Genomic DNA, 17,910 nt, shown 5'->3' on the forward strand with positions numbered 1-17,910 from the left:
ACATGAAACATTTGGAAGTCAGAGTCAATTTTTGAAAAGTTCTAAATGCCAAGCTGGGGCTTTTATATTTTATATAAAGGCAATAGGGATGTGGTTGGAGGGTGTTCAGAAGGATGGGATCAAGGGCACAAATTGAAGGACTGGCCTTGGCAATTAAAAGTGTCACTTAATCACCAATAACCACATAATCAAGTAGCCCCTTTTTTTGTCAATTAATTAATTATACTCTTACTCTTATAAGATATAAGAACAATAATTAGAAAATAATTATCTAGAGTCACAGTTTCCCATTCAAAATATATGTTCATTTCTTAGTCACTTGAATCTACTTTTTGTTCACAAACACTTCTTTTCTAAAAGCTAATGGAGACTAGCTAATAGTTAATGAGTAACACATTGATGTACTGACCCAGAGAACCTTGAGGATAAATAGTTGTTGCCCCTCTGGGAAACCCAACATTTCAATTCTAGTGAAAATCAGTCACCGGTCAATAAACATTAAGTGTCTTCTAGGGATACAAAGAAAGGCAAAAGACAATACCTGCTCTCAATGGGAGAGAGAACATGCAAACAATGATATACAATCAAAACAGATAGAGGATAAATTTTAAAAAATAAGCTGAGGGAAAGAACTAGAATTAAGAAGGATCAGGAAAGGCTTTCTATAGAAAGTGAGATTTTAGCTGGAATTTAAAGCCAGAAAGCCATTATTATTAATATTATTTAGGTTTTCAGTGTAGTTATTTGAACTCTAGACATTTACACTGCAAGTGAAGCCAAGAGATTATCATTTGAAAGAGATGAGCTTGATCTAGATAAGTCTTCAGAACTCTCAAATGATTTCTAAATCAATTTAATTGAAGAAAACATATTTATTCTTCAAATTCAAATTTTACTCTTCAAATTCAAATTAACTGCTGTTCTGGGCCAGGTCAGCCAGTCTAAAAGGTAGTCCAGTGGTCCTGGCTTGGGGCTGGAACAAAATGAAGGAGTTTATTTAACAATAGCATGGAAAGGAAATTCAGTAAGCATGACCAAGCTCTCCTAATCTTTGCAGGGATATTGGCCCCTATCATGTATTACCTTATCTTACTATTTCTTTTCATGTAATTGTCTTCCAGAATAAACTAGAGACAAGGATTGAATTGTTAACATTTCTCACAATGTCTCACTAACACAGTTAATTCTCAGTAAATACTTCTGAATGAATTTTTGACCTCCCAGCCTCCCCTTCCACCCATGCCAAATAAACACCAGGCTAACATCAGGTTCAGATTAGTTGCCTATCTTCCCTCTTATGCTTTTCTGCCTGTTCGGACTCTATAGTGACTGATCACTTTGACTAGAGCTGCTCCATTCTTCCAGGTTCCATTCAGTACATAAGAAGGCCACTGCCCACCTCCAGGGATAAGTCATAGCCAGCCCTAAACCTCCTACCTCTGTGCTGCCAAATCCAGAGGCTGTACCTACAGTCAGAGGGCCTTGATCCAGGGAAGAGCTTCAGGAAGACAGAGAGGCTGCCTAGGAACCTGGGAGAAAAGAATTTAAAAAAAAAAAAGAAGGATTTTTTAAGCTACTGAATAGAACTCCAACTTCAAGAGATTCATTATAGTAATGAAAGCCTAAATGGATAACAAGGATATTGTTTCAACAAATATTTGTTTATTGTTATTAGGCTGAGTTCCTTGAAAGAGGGAACAAACTTTTATATTTCTTCGTGCCTCTAGTGCTTAGCACAATGCCTAACAATGCTTACTGAGTAACTTATTGACTGAAACTGAGGAATGAGGAGAGGAAGCAACAAAGTTAGGGGAAAGGTACAGCTATCTGTGAAAATATGTAGTGGGAGGGGGAACTCCCTAATACTGAAACTCTCAAAAGATTCTGGTGTCAGGTCAGGACTATCTACTTTCTTCATGAAAAACTTTGCTTTGTCAGCTATGTTCTCAGACAGTGGTTTCTCCATTCCTAAGGACATAACATAGATGAACTGTGGTAGAACAAAATCTGTGAAGTAATGAATATTGTAAAAATGAGATAGTCTAGTATTATTGGGGTGCTTGGGTACCTGTGCTTGGACCTTCATTTCTCCCTAGCCTCAGAAACACTATCCCTGGCAGTGTCCCCCTAACCCAAGGACACTGGGCCTAGAAATTACTCATGAGTGGGCCCCAGAAAGACACTTATCTCTCTCCCTGGTGCAGTTACAAACTGTACCTGAAGGAATTATTAGTTTGAACTGGCTTTGCACTGGGTCATAAAGATATTCATACCCACTGGACTATCTATACTACCTCCCTACCTCATTATCTGTATCCTGGACTCCCCATTATATGTATTCTATTCTTAAGACATATGTATACTCCCTACATCTATCTTGTCAAACAAGACATTGATTGGTGGTAGACTGGGCAACCCTCAGTTGGCCCTGACTGCTACTTAACTTAGTGATGTAGCAGACCTAAAAACCACACCTCCCAATAACCCCCTCCTTGGGCTTTTCCTGGTGAACTCTGGGTAAATACCTGCCCTTTAGATACAAAAAGTGCATGTTCCTTTAAGAACTGACCACTCCTTAACCACTCCCTATGTTTTACTATATTTTACCCTATATAAACTTTAACTGTACCCCCCTAAGTTCACAGATTCTTTAAGAATCCTTGCCTGCTAAAAAGTGTAACAATAAATCTTTGCTAACTTGACTTAAAGAATGCTCGAGTCTGTGAATTCATTCCAGATGACCCTGTCTTGAACTAGGGTCTTTGAGAAGTCTCAGCCTCTCAGACTGCAACATTATGAGCAGGGTTTAGAGACAGAGGATGGGTTCAAATTCTGGCTCTGCTTCTGTCAGACCTTTAGCAAGTCACTTTAACTGCTCTTGATCTGTTTACTTCTAAAATATGGAGGTGAGACTAGATGATTTCCAAGTGCCTTTTTAGCTCTAAAATTCTACGGTTTTATAGAAAATTATCATGACCTTGTACAGCAATGTCCTATGTTGGAATAAAACTTTCTTCTGGTAGGGAGAAAATTATAGTTAGGGGGTAAGGGTAAGTATGGAAGATTGGGACCCTAGAAGAAGTCAGAGTACATGGTTCAGATAGGGGCTTAGTCAGATAGGGGCTCAGATGTTACAGGAAGGTCAGATGTCTGGCCTGGATATAACATTTTTTAGTGGAATAAGTTCTAAACAGTGGGTACAGTGGAGGTGTAGAAACAGCAGAAGTAGGCAGTGAATCACCTTATGACAGGAAATAGAGAAAGGAAGAAGTCCTGGGGAACACATAGATGAAGAGACTAGGAATAGGGAGTATTGGTGGTGCTAGCTGGTTGAGGCATGGAAGATCCCTGCTAGAGAGATAAGAAAGATCAAAAAAAGACTCAAGTTAATGTGGATATAGGTTATTGGGTGAAATTTCTGAAAAGAAAGCAATGCAATGGAGTTAAAGTATCAAAGTTAGTGAATCTGGGAGCGAGGTGGGTATCCTACTGACATAGAAGCTAAAACATTTTCAGTGGTGGTGATTTTCTTAAATAAAGTACTAGGTCCTTTTGGCTCATATACTCATGATGGTTTTATCCTTGGCAGAAACCTCTTTTGGGAGAGATAGCAATGATTTTGGAGTGTATCGGACCTCAGCTGCTGCTTTTCATTCTGGGTCTCTGGCTGATTCTACTTTTTCTGAACAAATATGACTCCATGAAGGCATAGGAATATTTCATAGGAATGAGTCATAGAAAGGTAACCAATGCAACACTTATAATCACTGTCATGTTTTATCAATTTAGAAAGGTGAAGGTGAGGAAGTTTCTAACAAATTGGTTAGAAACTAAGCAAAGTATAGATTACACTTCAGCTGTGAGTATCATGGAGTAACAAATAAACCCTTCCTCACCAGCACACACACAGCTTGTAGAGATGCTGAGCTACCTGAGCATAGAGATATATCATCATCAATTGTTGGGGTGGCTTACCTATTCCCCTTAACCAGACTATCTGTGCTTAATAATTGCCATCTTATGCCAGGTTATCAGTAGCACTGAGCTGATGGCTTTCCCATCAGGAAGCAGTTGACCATCCATGTTTCTTTCTTATTACATGTTCCTGATACCTTCCAGTGCTGAGCCTACATTCTGATAGACCCAGAAGAGGAATTTCTCAACTCAGTTTAATTATACCTGGTTTCAAGAAGGAGATTATTGGGGAAGAGAATTGTTCCTGTAATTGGCTCCCCTAAAGTCTGGCTGAGCTAACTGCTTTTTCCCTCACTGAATAAAATATGGAAATGCAAAACCAAGGAAGTGTGTGTTTCTCTGCTGAGGGCAAGGGAGAACAGTGCTAAGCTTGGTGTCAATGGTGTTTAGGTGACTTTGGGGCCACTAAATGTTAAGTGATTTGCTATGTGGTTCCTAGGGTGCCAGTGTGACTTAGGGATCCTTATTGCTAAATCTGGTGCTTCAGTTTTACCAGTCCTAAAATGGAGTGAGTACTCGGGTGACATGGATATACAGGCAGGTAGGCCTTGCAGTAGATAGAGCACTAGGCCTGTAGTCAGGAAGACCCAAGTTCAAATTTGACCTTAGGCACTTATTAGACATGTAACCTTGGGCAAGTCATTTAACTCTGTTTGTCTCAGTTTCCTCATCTGTAAAATGAGCTAAAGAAGGAAATAACAAACCATTCCAGTATCTTTGCCAAGAAAACCCCAAATGGGGTCATGAAAAGTTGGACGTGACTGAACAGCAACACCATGATAAAACACACAACCATTACGGATTAAGACATTGGTATTTTTGGACATGATTAGAGCAGGAATTTGTTTCACTTGACTACACAGGTTTGTCATAACAGTCTTATTTATTTATTTATTTATTTTACTTTCTCAATGAGGGGAGGGGAAAAGGGGATGGAGAAAATCTTGAAAATATAATAACAATGACAATAATATTGAACATTTATATAGCACTATGTGCCAGACCGTGTGCTAAACACTTCATACCTTTCTTAGTAATTTTCAACAATTATTATCCAATGAGTAAACATTTAGTAAGCACCTACTATCTGTCAGGTACCATGAACTAAATTACCTATTTAATCTAACTCTAGTACTCCACTAGGATTAAGGGGAATCTCTCTTGGTCTGCAGTTCTGTTAAAAGCTTGCTATGTTTTTTATCAAAAGCTTGAATTGTCTTGAGGTTGGATAGCTTTTATTCAATTTTTATTCCCCCTCTGGGAGAAAAGATTTTTTAAATTGTTTTTGTGTGTGTGTGTGTGTGTATGAGGCAATTGGGGTTAAGTCTTGCCCAGAGTCACACAACTAATGAGTGTTAAATGTCTGAGGATGGATTTGAACTCAGGTCCTCTTGACTCCAGAGCCAGTGTTCCATCCACTGCACCACCTAGCTGCCCCTGAAAAGATTTTTAATACCTGATATTTTAAAATAGCTGAAATTGTATGTCTAGTATGAGTTGTCTATCCATTTGTGAAAGTCTATTTTTGTGACTCTCTTAGTAGAAGTTGCCATAGTTCTATACTTTCCAACTAACATTTTGTGTGTACAAAACTATCTACTATGTACATATAAAGATATGTGAAAGTACAAATTACATACAGTGGGAAATCACACTACAGTAGATAGTCAGCTTTGCCTAATTAAAGAGAGAACATTTCTCAGTTCCAAAACTTACCTGCATCTAGCCAGCTGCAAACTTAGGTTCTTCTTTTCTTTGCTCCCTGAAAAGTCTGTATAATCTTTGCACAGGCTGTTTCCAATGCCCAGAATATACCCCTCACCTCCACCTCTTAGACAACACATGGGTCCTGCCTGAAAGATTTTGACCCAAGCCTTCTGGCTACTGCATAGGACGAGGGTCCAAACATGGGAAAGAACTGACTCTAAACCTTTCCTTTCTGTGTTGGCAGACCCAGAGAGGCTGCCCAGCTAAGACAGTAGGATTCAGTACAGAATAAGCCTAATGGATTCATAAAGTCTCCAGAGAAGCAAAGAAAAAGGGGAAAAGGAACTATCCTTTAAGTTCTCAAATCACACCAGGTATCCTTCCCAGGCGATTCTGTGTTAGCAAAAGGATTATGGATAATTGAGGAGTTTCAGTGTAGGTGACATTCCTGGACTGTCAAAATATCTGCCCCCTATTCCCTTTAGCTTTTCCTATTCTCTTTTTTGAATGGTTGAATCAACCTAAAAATGAGAGAAGCTTCCTTTTTCCTGTCAATTGCTGAGACAGGGCGTCAGTGATGATTCTTAGCACTGTTCCTAACTCTTGCTTCTCCCTGGGCTGAAGCCTCCTGGTTGCCAAGGCCCTTGGTATCTACATTTCAGATACAGTTAATCAGGACATAGTGAGACCTACTCTAAACTCAGAGGAAACAGGCCAGGAGAATCAGGATAAGGAAGGCCCTGGGGAGTCTGACCTAGGAGTTCTCAGTTATCTAGAGGAGAAGTAGTTTTGTTGTGATCTAAGGGTGCTGGTGATGAGGTCTAGAGGTTCAGGGGTGCTGGGACCCTGAGACCACAACATGTGGGTCCTGCCTGAAAGAATTCAACCCAAGCCTTCTTTCCACCAAAAACAAGGTTTATTAAAGATCTGCCATATTAGCCAGATTCTTAAGGAATCTGAGCAGTGGCTAGATTATAAGAATCAGAGCATCTTAATGGAGACAAGATGGACCTTACATACAGAAAAACTGTGGGAGGGATCTAGGAGTGGCCAAGTAGTGGAAGGGGGAGGTGTGAGGTAATAGAAAGCCATAAACCACATGGCCAAGGGAGAATGGAGCCTAGATAGGATTAAGGGTGGGAAGAGGCCATAGGGAGGTAAAGTAATGGAGGGCTAGGCTAGGTTAAGGGTAACAGAATTGGGAGATTGGATGTAGCCTCTATGAAAGACCAGTTGATGGGATTATAGCCTCAGGGGAATGCCAGAGTTTTGGCTATGTGGGAAAGTCCAGAGTTCTTCCCTATCACTGGGAACCCCAAAATTCAAGGCAGAAGGCATGGATCCTGCCTCAAAAGAATTCGACTCAAGTTTTCTTTCAGTCAGAGACCAGGTTTATTGTTTCACTAACAGAAGCAGGTGGGATTTTTAAGAACCTGTACATTTGATAAGATGAGACTGATCTTTTTTATAGGGGAAAAAGATTTGTGGGAAGATTTGGATGGGATCTAGGAGTGGCCAATAGGTTAGGGTGATCTGGCAGTAACAGAGAAGGGGTCTAGATGGGATTGGGAAGTAGCCTAGGGTGATCTGGAGGTAACAGACCTCCATTTTACAAGGGCTGGGCTGGGTCAGAGATAACAGAATTAAAGGCTGGGTCTGGGTCAGAGTCACAATGAAAGGACAGTTGAAAGAATTATTCTGGGATGAGCCGATGCCTCAGGTGAACATCAGGGACTGGGTCATGTGGGAAAATTTAGGGGAAGTTTGAAAGGGGGAGGAGGATCCAGAGCCAACATTCCATCAGTTTGGGATAGGAAGTGGAATAAAAACTGAGTTAGTTACCACTTTGAAGAATGGAGAGAGGAGGTGATGGGGTTGGGATCTGGGTCCCAGAAAGGAAAAACCCTGGACTTCCCCACATGGCCAAATCTCTGGCTTCTCCTGAGGTTATAATCCCATCAACTGGCCTTTCATTGTGTCTATACCCAATCTTCCCTCCATTGTCTGAGCTCCCTATGGTCCCCAGCCATTTCCCACCCTTAATCCTAGCTAGGCTCCATTCTCCCTTGGCCATGAGGTCCAGGTCCCAGGAGTTCTGTTCACCCCAGCTTACTGACCACTCCTAGGTTTCTCCCACAGTCTTTCTGTATATAAGGTCCACCTTGTCTCCATTAAGACGCTTAAATTCTTATAATCTAGCCATGGCTCAGATTCCTAAAATCTAGTCACTGCTCTGATTCTTAAAATCTAGCCAATAGCTTACTAATGTTCAGACTCCTTAAGAGTCTGCTCAATATGACGGATGTTCCAATAAACCTTGTCTTTGGCTGAAAGAAGGCTTGGGTTGAATTCTTTCAGGTAGGACCTGCATACTGTGATTTTGGGGTCCCAGGACCCCCTGAACCCCTAAACTGCATATGAGGGAGTATTTTTTTATGTAATCAGAAGGACCTGTTTAAGATACCTGTTTCAGGGCATGAATAATGCCTTTTCTCCTGGACAACCAGGTCATATCAGTTAGTAGTTGCTGTGTTCCTGAGGACATGATCTTTCCTGGATCCAAAACCATAAATTAATGAGTGATATAATAATAAACCAGTCTGACTTAATGGAAAGAACCCTGGGTTTGGAGTCAGAAGATTTAAGTTTAAATTCTGGACCCTGCTACTATAAGACTTTTAAAGTAAGTCACTTACCCTCATAAAGAGTCTGTTTCCTTATTGATAAAATATGGCTGTTGGACTAGAGTCTAGTATTTTGTCTTGTGTATTTAAAAACATTATTCTATTGAATCTATTGTTTGTCCTTCATTCTCAAAGAGGACCATGACATCAGGAAGATGATGCCATGACTAGCAAGTAAATTGGATTTAAGTGAGGGAGGGCTGTGCAAAGCCACCAGCCTCACTTTCTCCTCCAGAGTCATCTGGGTCTGGTGGCAAGATATATATCAGGATGACTGGATACAGCCCCCTGTTGAGTCTATAGGCTTTACCACAGTGTCAAAGGGGTCTGCATGTGGACTTCTAGGTCCTTGGGTGCAGCCTTTTAACTGAGTCCAAGTTTTACAGAACAAACCCTTTTATTAAGGGGATTTGTTCTGTGAAGTTTGGACTTAGTCAAAGGACTGCACTTGAGGACCTAGAGGGCTATATGAGGCTACATGTGGAATTTAATTAAGTTGTGGAAACAGCTGACAGGGCAAGGTCCTATGCAGTAATCCATTGCTCTGCTCTGTTTCCATAGTCCAGGCTTTGTAGATGTTTTCTTCCTCAGTCCTAATTGACAACTCTTTTAGTGAGGGGGAAAGGGTCATAAATTTTCTGTCCTCTTCTCAGGATTAGGAATTTTGTTGTGCTTGAGCTAATCTTTCCATGGTTATCTTTCCTCTTAATCCCATTCCCTATCCTCTTCTTTTTTTTCCATTAGTTTAATAGATTTCTAAACCAAACTGTGTAAATGTTCCATCTTCCTTCGCCTAGTTCAGATAAAAGTGAGATTCATCAGATGCCTGCTCACTCCTGGCCTTTCATCCACATTTGTACACCCTTCTTCTCACACATCCCAAGTATGGGAAATAGAAAATTCCAACTGTTATAAAGATGACCCCAGACTCAGTTCCGAAGACTGGTGTCTCAAAGACTTTTATTAAAGAGGTTGAAGTGCTTCGCAAGAAGCGGGCACACCTCCTTGGAAGGACAGAAAATGCGCGCAGTAAAAGAAGCCAGAGCAATCTTTATAGTTAGAAATTGCATAACTCCTCCCTTCTGGATCAGGATTGGTCCTAATCCTTCTGGGTTACAATCTTCCTTATATGCCCCACCCCTAACACACATTATGTGCCTAGAATTGTGTTATCACTCCTCCCCGGCCTCCCGACAGAGAAGTTAGCCCGTCTGTGCCGATTTCTTATCTACTTCTGTGGAAACTTAACTCTTTCATTTCTCACACAACTCTTTTTGTTTCTAGTAATGTTCGATATTGATCGGCGTCTGCTTATTCATCTCTCCAGTTTTCAGTTTCTGGATTGAGGCTTTTTGCCAGAACCAGGCTCCATCCCCCGATGTGCTTTTGGTTGGAGTGATCGACCTTGCTTGGTCTTTCCCTGTGTCCCCTGAGTTTTTGTGCTCTCAGGGTCCCCTCCCCCATATGCAAGGTTTGGAACACAGGATTTCCGGGACGCTCTCTAGTATCTCAGAACAATGTGTTGAAAGTTAGGTACCTCAGAGCCATCGGTCCTGAGTGTCCTGATCTAAGGATCACATTGGTCTCAGCCCTCTGCTGTTCCCTTGCTTCCAAAGTCCCCTGCTAGGGGCTTTCATACCACTCTGGGGCTTTCTCAGGGAAGTCTAAATTCTTGCTCCATCCAGACACATAGCATTGCAGACTAGGTGTGTCCCATCTCTGGTATCAACATGAATTAAAGTGAAAACCACTAATATAGCAAACATTATGATTTTTAATTAAGGGAAAAAATTATGGCTCAGGGCCTCAGCAACAAGTGCTGAGGTACACGAGAAGGGGGTTGGGTGCGGGGGTTATAGAGTACTAGGGCAGAGGGAAAGGGGTACAGTTCTTGGAATGGCCCAGCTGCAGGTGTGAGGGGGTTAGGACATTCCATGCTTTTACAAGGTAAATTGTTTTGCATAACAACGGAAAATCTAAAGAGAAAGTTTGGGAAACTGGAGAGGGGAGTAGAGTATTTACAAAATAGCCAGAGGCTGGGGGTGGGGTGGGGTGGTGATGGTAACATCTGGTCAGCCTCAGGAGATTCATGGGTCTGAGAACAGGGGCAAGTTAGCTTCAGTCAGCTGTAAGGTCAGCAGCAGTCAGGTCTTAATCAGCAGTTTTCAAAACTAATGATAGACCCCTAAAAGGCCTGAACCCCACAATAGATCACTACTCCTTGATTCCATATAGACTCCCCCCTCTCTGTTACCTCCCAGTTACCCCAGACTACTGTCCACTCCCATCCATTCAGATCTTCCCACAGTCTTATTGTATAACAGGTCCATCTTGCGTCCTTTAAAGTGTTCAAATTCCTTAAGAGTGTGGCCTGTTTGTCAATACAAGTGTCACCAGATAGCTAGAATTCTTAAAATCTCACCCATCCCAATAATAACAAACCTTGTCTCTGACTGAAAGAAGGCTTGGATCGAATTCATTTGAGGCAGGACTCACATTTTTTGCCCTTGAATTTCAAGGGTCCCAACACCCTAAGACCACAACACCAGCACGCACTTTTCTATTGCCCCTGGGCATTTAACTATCTTTTTGTGCATTTCTGGGAAGGAAGATGTCACTTATTGGAGTTTTTCATTGGATTTCTTCACCATTATTCAATCTGATGAGGAATTCAAGGTTTTGATAAAGTAGGTACCTATGAGGTAGCTGACCTGGCTACCTCCCCATTCAGGAAACCATTTTGGTAGGAAGTTCCCTCCTTCATTTTATTTTTTTTAAACATTTAAAAATTATTTATTTTTAGTTTTACATTCACTTCCATAAGATTTTCAGTTTTAAATTTTCTCCCTTTCTTCTCCTCCTCCTTCCCCAAGACGGAGCGTACTCTGATATAGGATTTACTTACATGTTCATAGTAAGCATATTTTTACATTAGTCATGATGTATAGAAGAATCAGAACTAATGGGAGGAACCATGACAAAGAAGAAATAAAACAAAACAACAAAAGAAAAGAAGAGCAAATAATATGCTTCCATCTGCATTCAGATTCCATGGTTCTTTTTCTGGATATGAATAACATTTTCCATCATGAATCTTTTGGAGACGTTTTAGATGCTTGCATTGCTGATAAGAGCTAAGTCTATCAAAGTTAGTCACTGCACAATGTGGCTGTTACTGTTGTGTGGGACAGTGACCATTGAAATCAAGAGTTTGGAGTCTGAATCAGAGATCAGAAAAGGTCTTTATTCTTTCTCATGAGAAAGGACACAGCCCTTGCTGCTCAAGCCCAAGCAGCCAGGGAGTGCGGCCGCTGTGAGAAGCAAAGTTTTATAGCTCTAAAGCATGTCCCCTCCCACTCTCTTACCTCTTTCACCCGTTGGCTGGGTACTCAAGGAGTACAATCTGAATGCGGCAACTAATGTCCCATAGAAGCAAACATACCCAGATTTGGTAGCTAGATGCATTTGTGCACCAGGAAGCGGAAGTGACCAGGAGTTGCCTGTGCCGACATGGACTTGGAGAAGGGGGAAGCTTAACTCAGGGTTTTTCTAGAAGAAAAAAACTTAGGCCTGAGGGAACTGCACTTTAGGCCATCTCTCACACTGTGTACAACGTTCTCTTGGTTCTGCTCACTTCACTCAGCATCAGTCCATACAAGTCTTTCCAGATTTTTCTGAAGTCTGCCTGTTCATCATTTCTTATAGCACAACAGTATTCCATTACATTCATACACTACAACTTGCTCAGTCATTCCCCAGTTGATGGGCATCCTCTCAATTTCCAATTCTTTGCCACCACAGAAAGAGCTGCTATGAATATTTTTGTACTTGTGGAACCTTTTCCTATTTTTATGATCTCTTTGGGATATGCCTTCTTAATTTTAAAAGATTTCAATAGTCAGACCCTCTCAACTGACAGAGCAGATACAAATTTATCTTTGTTATTTATATTTATATCACAATATTAATTATACTTGTAATTTATAATATATTCATTATATTTATTGTTATTTATATTATTTATATTTGTATTATTTATCTTTTTTTAGTACAAACTAAAAATATTAAGAAATAATATGTCTCTTTCTAAAAACTCTTTCAAACTTGTCCCCTTAGAAAGGTGGGTTAGGTTAGGTCAAGAACAAAAGGCCATTCTTAGGAAAATGGATTGAAGATGTTTACCAAATTTGGAACTAAGAGTACCTCTGGTCTGATTAAGAATATCATCCCCAGAAGTGATTGAGCTATTGACCTATCTAAGGGAAATCTCCTTTGAAGCATCCCCTGAAGCAAGAGTGCTATGACCCACTCTTTTCCATTCAGAAATGACCCTTTTCACTCTTGAGGGGAATATCTAGTAGTTATGACCATTCGGAATGCTAACCTCAAACTGTCTTTTAATATATTGTAACCCTTTCCTTGTTTAATATTCCTATACAAGTTACTACAAATCATCATGGACAAGAGAAATGTCCAAGAGTGTGGGGACACTGTGCCAGAATAGTTTTAAATTAAATAGTTTCTGGCAGACTTGTACCTAAAATGTAGAGTACAGCATCAATATTTTTTCTTTGATAGCAAGTTGCCTCTTTCCAGTTAGAGGTATTTAATTCCCTGATCATACTTCCTTTCACTGGGGAAAAAAAAGTCCCATCTTTGCTGAAGGAGGAATGTTGTTATTATTATTTGTCTTTAGTTTTCCAAGAGGACCAATGACATCACAGGTGATGTCTTGACTTGCATGTGAATTGGATTTAAATGAGGCAGAGTTGCAAAAAATCATCACCTTCACTATCTCTTCCTGCGTCATCAAAGTCCAGTGGCAGAACATAAGTCAAGACAACTGGTGATGACCCAGGATACAGTAGATGAACTTGGTGTCTTCAATGCCTGACCAAGCTCTAAGCACTCCACAGCCACCTGCTTCAGCTGTCTTCATGGTGGTTGAAACAAATTGTTCTCATTGCCCCATTCTGCCAGAGGAAGTCTTCCCGTGCTTGGAGTAGACATGCCCCTAACTCACTGACAGGTTTGAGGCCTGTCACTTACTCTCAACTTGGTTTATCCCTTCTGCTGAGATGGTTTACTGGGACGGGTTGCTGTGCATGCTACAGCTTCTTGGAGCCACAGGCGAGGATTGAGTGAATCAGGTGGACACTAAAGGTAGATGAGCAGCCCTGAAAAAGACTTGGTAAGCCCTCACACCAGAGGTGCCAGTCTTCCTGAACGCCCTATGCACCTATGTAGAGAGTATGAAAACACTCAAACAGATGACCCAAAAGGGCTGTGGGAAAGGAGGTATATAATCTTTTTCCAGGCAAATTCACAGGTAGTAAGAATTTGTTCTTCCTGATCTGAAACAGTGTTGCCCCCAGTAAAAGAATGACTAGAAATCATTCTGAAAGAATTTCACATAATTCTTAGAGAACATAATGGTGGGGCTAAGAGCTAGATATATTATTTAACAAGGAGAGTAAGCCTATGCCTAGGGATGCCAAAAAGGAAAGGTACTGTGAGAGGTAAGGAGCGATTATATTTCCATATAAGGAAATTGAGAGAAAAGGTAGCTCTAGGTCAGAGGTTCTGGAACCTGCTAAAAGTGGATGAAATTGGTTGTTTAATTAAAGAGGCTGGAAGTAGGACCAAGGTTGAACTTTACTTAGAGTGTGCATGCGTAATGGGCTCATCAATTCTAACTTCTACACCCAGAGGGGAGCAATAGCACAGAACTAGGCACATTTCATATGTTAGCAGGAGGAGAGACATGTTATAAAGTGAGAGTATCAGGAAGATTGTAACCCGGAAGAGCAGGGACCAATCCCGGCTCTGAAGGGAGGGACAAGAAGGAACTGACTACATAAAAGACTTGCTCTGGCATCTGTCAGGGTGTGTCTGTCTTTTTGGGGGGGGTACCACACTCACCCACTTCTTGCAAGAACCATTAGTCTCCTTTGATCACTTCAGTTTAAGTTTTGTTTCTTAAGGGAAGATGAAACTCCACATGGCATGTTTCTAGGGGAACAGTGAGTTGTGGCTGCATGCTTGGGCTAAGCCCCTATCCTTACCAAGGAGTGACTGAACCCCGTTTCTCACAGTATTATTAAAAAATATTTGACTATGCTAGTAATCAACATGGCACAACCAGTGTGCACAAACATACCAAAATGATACATATACTGTTATCTGAAACTGATTTAATGACTAATCACCCACCTCCTCCTAGAAACTGATGTGCTGATGAAAATGTATCCACCAAAAGTTTTATGAAATTTGAGTGCTTACAACAGCCTACAAAGAACCATTCTGTCACTAGGATTAGGGTCTCCTTCCAATGTGGGTACTTTCTTGATCTTTTTGTTTCTTTTCTAGGCAGTTCCTTTTAGTGAAAGGTCATAAAGACTCTAGAGAAGTACTTCCACTGGTTGCCCAAGCTAATGCTACTGGTACTGGGGCTAGCTAAGCTCACATTCCTTGGAGAGACCCAAAAATATGCACAAGATTATAGCAGCAGAAATGAGAGCAATCCCCAAAGGTAACTGCTCAGATTCAGTGCCAGATGGTTAAATTCACCTTACTCTTATCAATACAAGGTTAAGTTAGTTTGGGTTGTATTAAAAGGGGCTGAGAAGTGGAGGAAAATAATATATGTTTCATAGGCCAGAAGTTAGTAACCTACTTTTACTAAATGAGTCACCATTACTATTGGGGTTCACAGAAAATAATTGAGAAAAGTAACTGATCACATGCTCTTATTTGTATTACTGCTTAATCTTAAATTTGCAGCAAGTGCCCTCTAAATAAGTGATTTTGTGATAAATTAACCACCATACCCAGGAAAGAAACAGATTACAAACCAGGAAATGAAATATCCTAAAGAGGTTTATTGAAAGATTTTCCCTATGACCAGTAGGGGGCTCTAGAGGGCTGTAGATGAGGTGGTCTGGTAGACGTGATTGCTCAGGTCTGTCTCAAATTGGGTAGAGACTAGTTAGGAATTGATCGGCATATTCCAGAGATCCCAGGAGGGTTGCTGTACCAAACATAACTTTCTACCATCTATATAGGAAGATATTCTTAATCTTTGTAAGTATGTATGTGTGCGTGCGTGTGCGTGTGTGTGTGTGTGTGTGTGTGTGTGTGTGTGTGTGTGAGAGAGAGAGAGAGAGAGAGAGAGAGAGAGAGAGAGAGAGAGAGAGTTGGCAGTTTGGTAAAGTCTATGGATGTCCTCTCAAAATATTGTTTGTTGCTTACATTCACAATGGGAAGGAATGCTAAATTTCAGTTAGAAGTTCGTGAAAATTAAGATGTGATTTTTTTTTCCCCATCTAAGTTCACAGATCCCCTGAATCTCTGACCTAGACAGTATAAAGAAATATGATTTCAGATCAGCTAATGTAAACAGAGTGGGGCAGCAAAGTACCAGCAACTGGTGATAGCTCCCCTGTTACCACCCTTAATGATGGTGCCCCAGTTTTCCCTTTTTATACCAAAAAAACTCTGACAAACACTAAGGGTGTTTCAATTTTCTTGTTCCTAGGGATTTTAAGACAGGGATTGGAGGAGCATATTTTTTTTTTCTTCTCTGTTTAGGATACAGAAATCTATTATCTGTAGGAATGAGATACTTACCCCAACATGACTTATCTTGCAAATCTGAGCCTAACTATAAGTGAATATAGGGCAGCTGGTGGCACAGTGGATAGAGTGCTGGGCCTGAAGTCAAGAAGACCTGAGTTCAAATCCAGCCTCAAACACAAAATAGCTGTGTGACCTTGGGCAAGCCACTTAACCCTTAGTTTGCTTCAGTTTCCTTACTTGTAAAATGAGCTGGAGAAGGAAATGGCAAACTGTTCCAAGTATCTTTGCCAAGAAAATCCCAAATGGGGTCGTGAAGAGTCAGACACAACTGAAAATGATTGAACAACAACAACATAAATGAAAACAGATGGATAATAAAGTTAGACAAAAAAGAGGTGTTTGAAACATTCCTAGAAAGAAGCCAGACCTGAAGAGATTGTTTGTTCCTCAAACATCCCAGACAACAGAAATGAAAGAAAGGAAATAAATACAGCAATTGAGGACAACACCAGCCAAATAACAACAATCCATTAAGACTTATCTTTCTAAATGTATTTAAAGAGACAAGGGTAAAAGCAGAAGTCAAATGGAAGTCATGGTGGAGAAATAGGCCTGAAACATCTTGGGCTAAACCTCACAACACCCCAAATCAACAGTCATGGTCAACTGAAGGAAATAGGGAGGTCTTTAATTTGGAGACAAGAAGACTCAGGGGAACCTGATAATTGTCTTTAGATATTTGAAAGACTCTCAAGTGGAAATGAAATTATCTTTATTTTGGTTGGCCCCAAATGACAGAAATAGGTGTAATGTGTTGAAGTTGCAAAGAGAGACTTTTATTATCAAGGTAAGGAAAATTTCCTCTTGATTAGCCCTGTCCCAAAGTGAAAGGGTTTGCTTTGGAGGTAATGGTTTCCCTTTATGGGCTGTCTTCAAACAAAAGCTAAAACACAACTTCTTGGATGTGTTATAGTGAGGATATCAGTGGCTGGGGTTGTTGTTCTCTCCAGGCACCCATTTGGGGTTTTCTTGGCCAAGACAGTGGAGTGGTTTGCCATTTCCTTCTCCAGCTCATTTTATTGATGAGGAAACTGAGGCAAACAGGGTTAAGTGACACAGGATCACACAGCTAGTAAGTGTCTGAGGCCAAATTTGAACTCAGGAAGATGAGTCTTCCTGACTTTAGGCCTGGCACTCTATCCACTGCACCACCTAGCTGCCCCCCTTGTAGGTTATAGTTAACTTCTAATTCTGAAATTATGTGATTCTATAATTTTATGAATACCTTCTACAGGGCCTAATCAGTCGAAGTCACATAGTAGGCGCTTAAGAAATGCTTGCTGGATAGTGGCAAAGAATTGAAAATTGAGAGGATGCCCATCAATTGGGGAATGGCTGAGCAAATTGTAGTACATGAATGTGATGGAATACTATTGTGCTATAAGAAATGATGAACAGGTTCAGAAAAACCTGGAAAGACTTATATGGTCTGATGCTGAGTGAAGTGAGTAGAACCAAGAGAACATTGTACACAATAACAGCCATGTTGTGTGATGAGTAATATTGATAAACTTAACCCTTCCCGGCACTACAAGGATCTAAGACATCTCCAGAGGCCTTGTGATGGAAAATGCTATCCACATCCAAAGAAAGAACTATGGAAGTTGAATTGCTATTTTTTTTCTCTTCTGTTGAGTTTTGTTTCCTCTTTCTGATGATTCCTTCTATTGGTTTTAATTTTTACTTACAACATCACTAATGTGAAAATATGTTTAATAGGAATGTAAATGTATAGCCTATATCAGATTATGTGCCAGCTAGGGGAGAGTAGTGGGGAGGAAGGGGCAGAAAAATTTTAAACTCAAAAGCATATGGAAGTGATTATTGATAAATCAAAATAAATTTATATATTATATATGTATATATATGTATATGTGTATATATATATGTGTGTGTGTGTGTGTGT

Source organism: Vombatus ursinus, unplaced genomic scaffold (genome assembly GCF_900497805.2).
Source record: "Vombatus ursinus unplaced genomic scaffold, bare-nosed wombat genome assembly UNPS02014894.1, whole genome shotgun sequence".
Classification (NCBI taxonomy): domain Eukaryota; kingdom Metazoa; phylum Chordata; class Mammalia; order Diprotodontia; family Vombatidae; genus Vombatus; species Vombatus ursinus.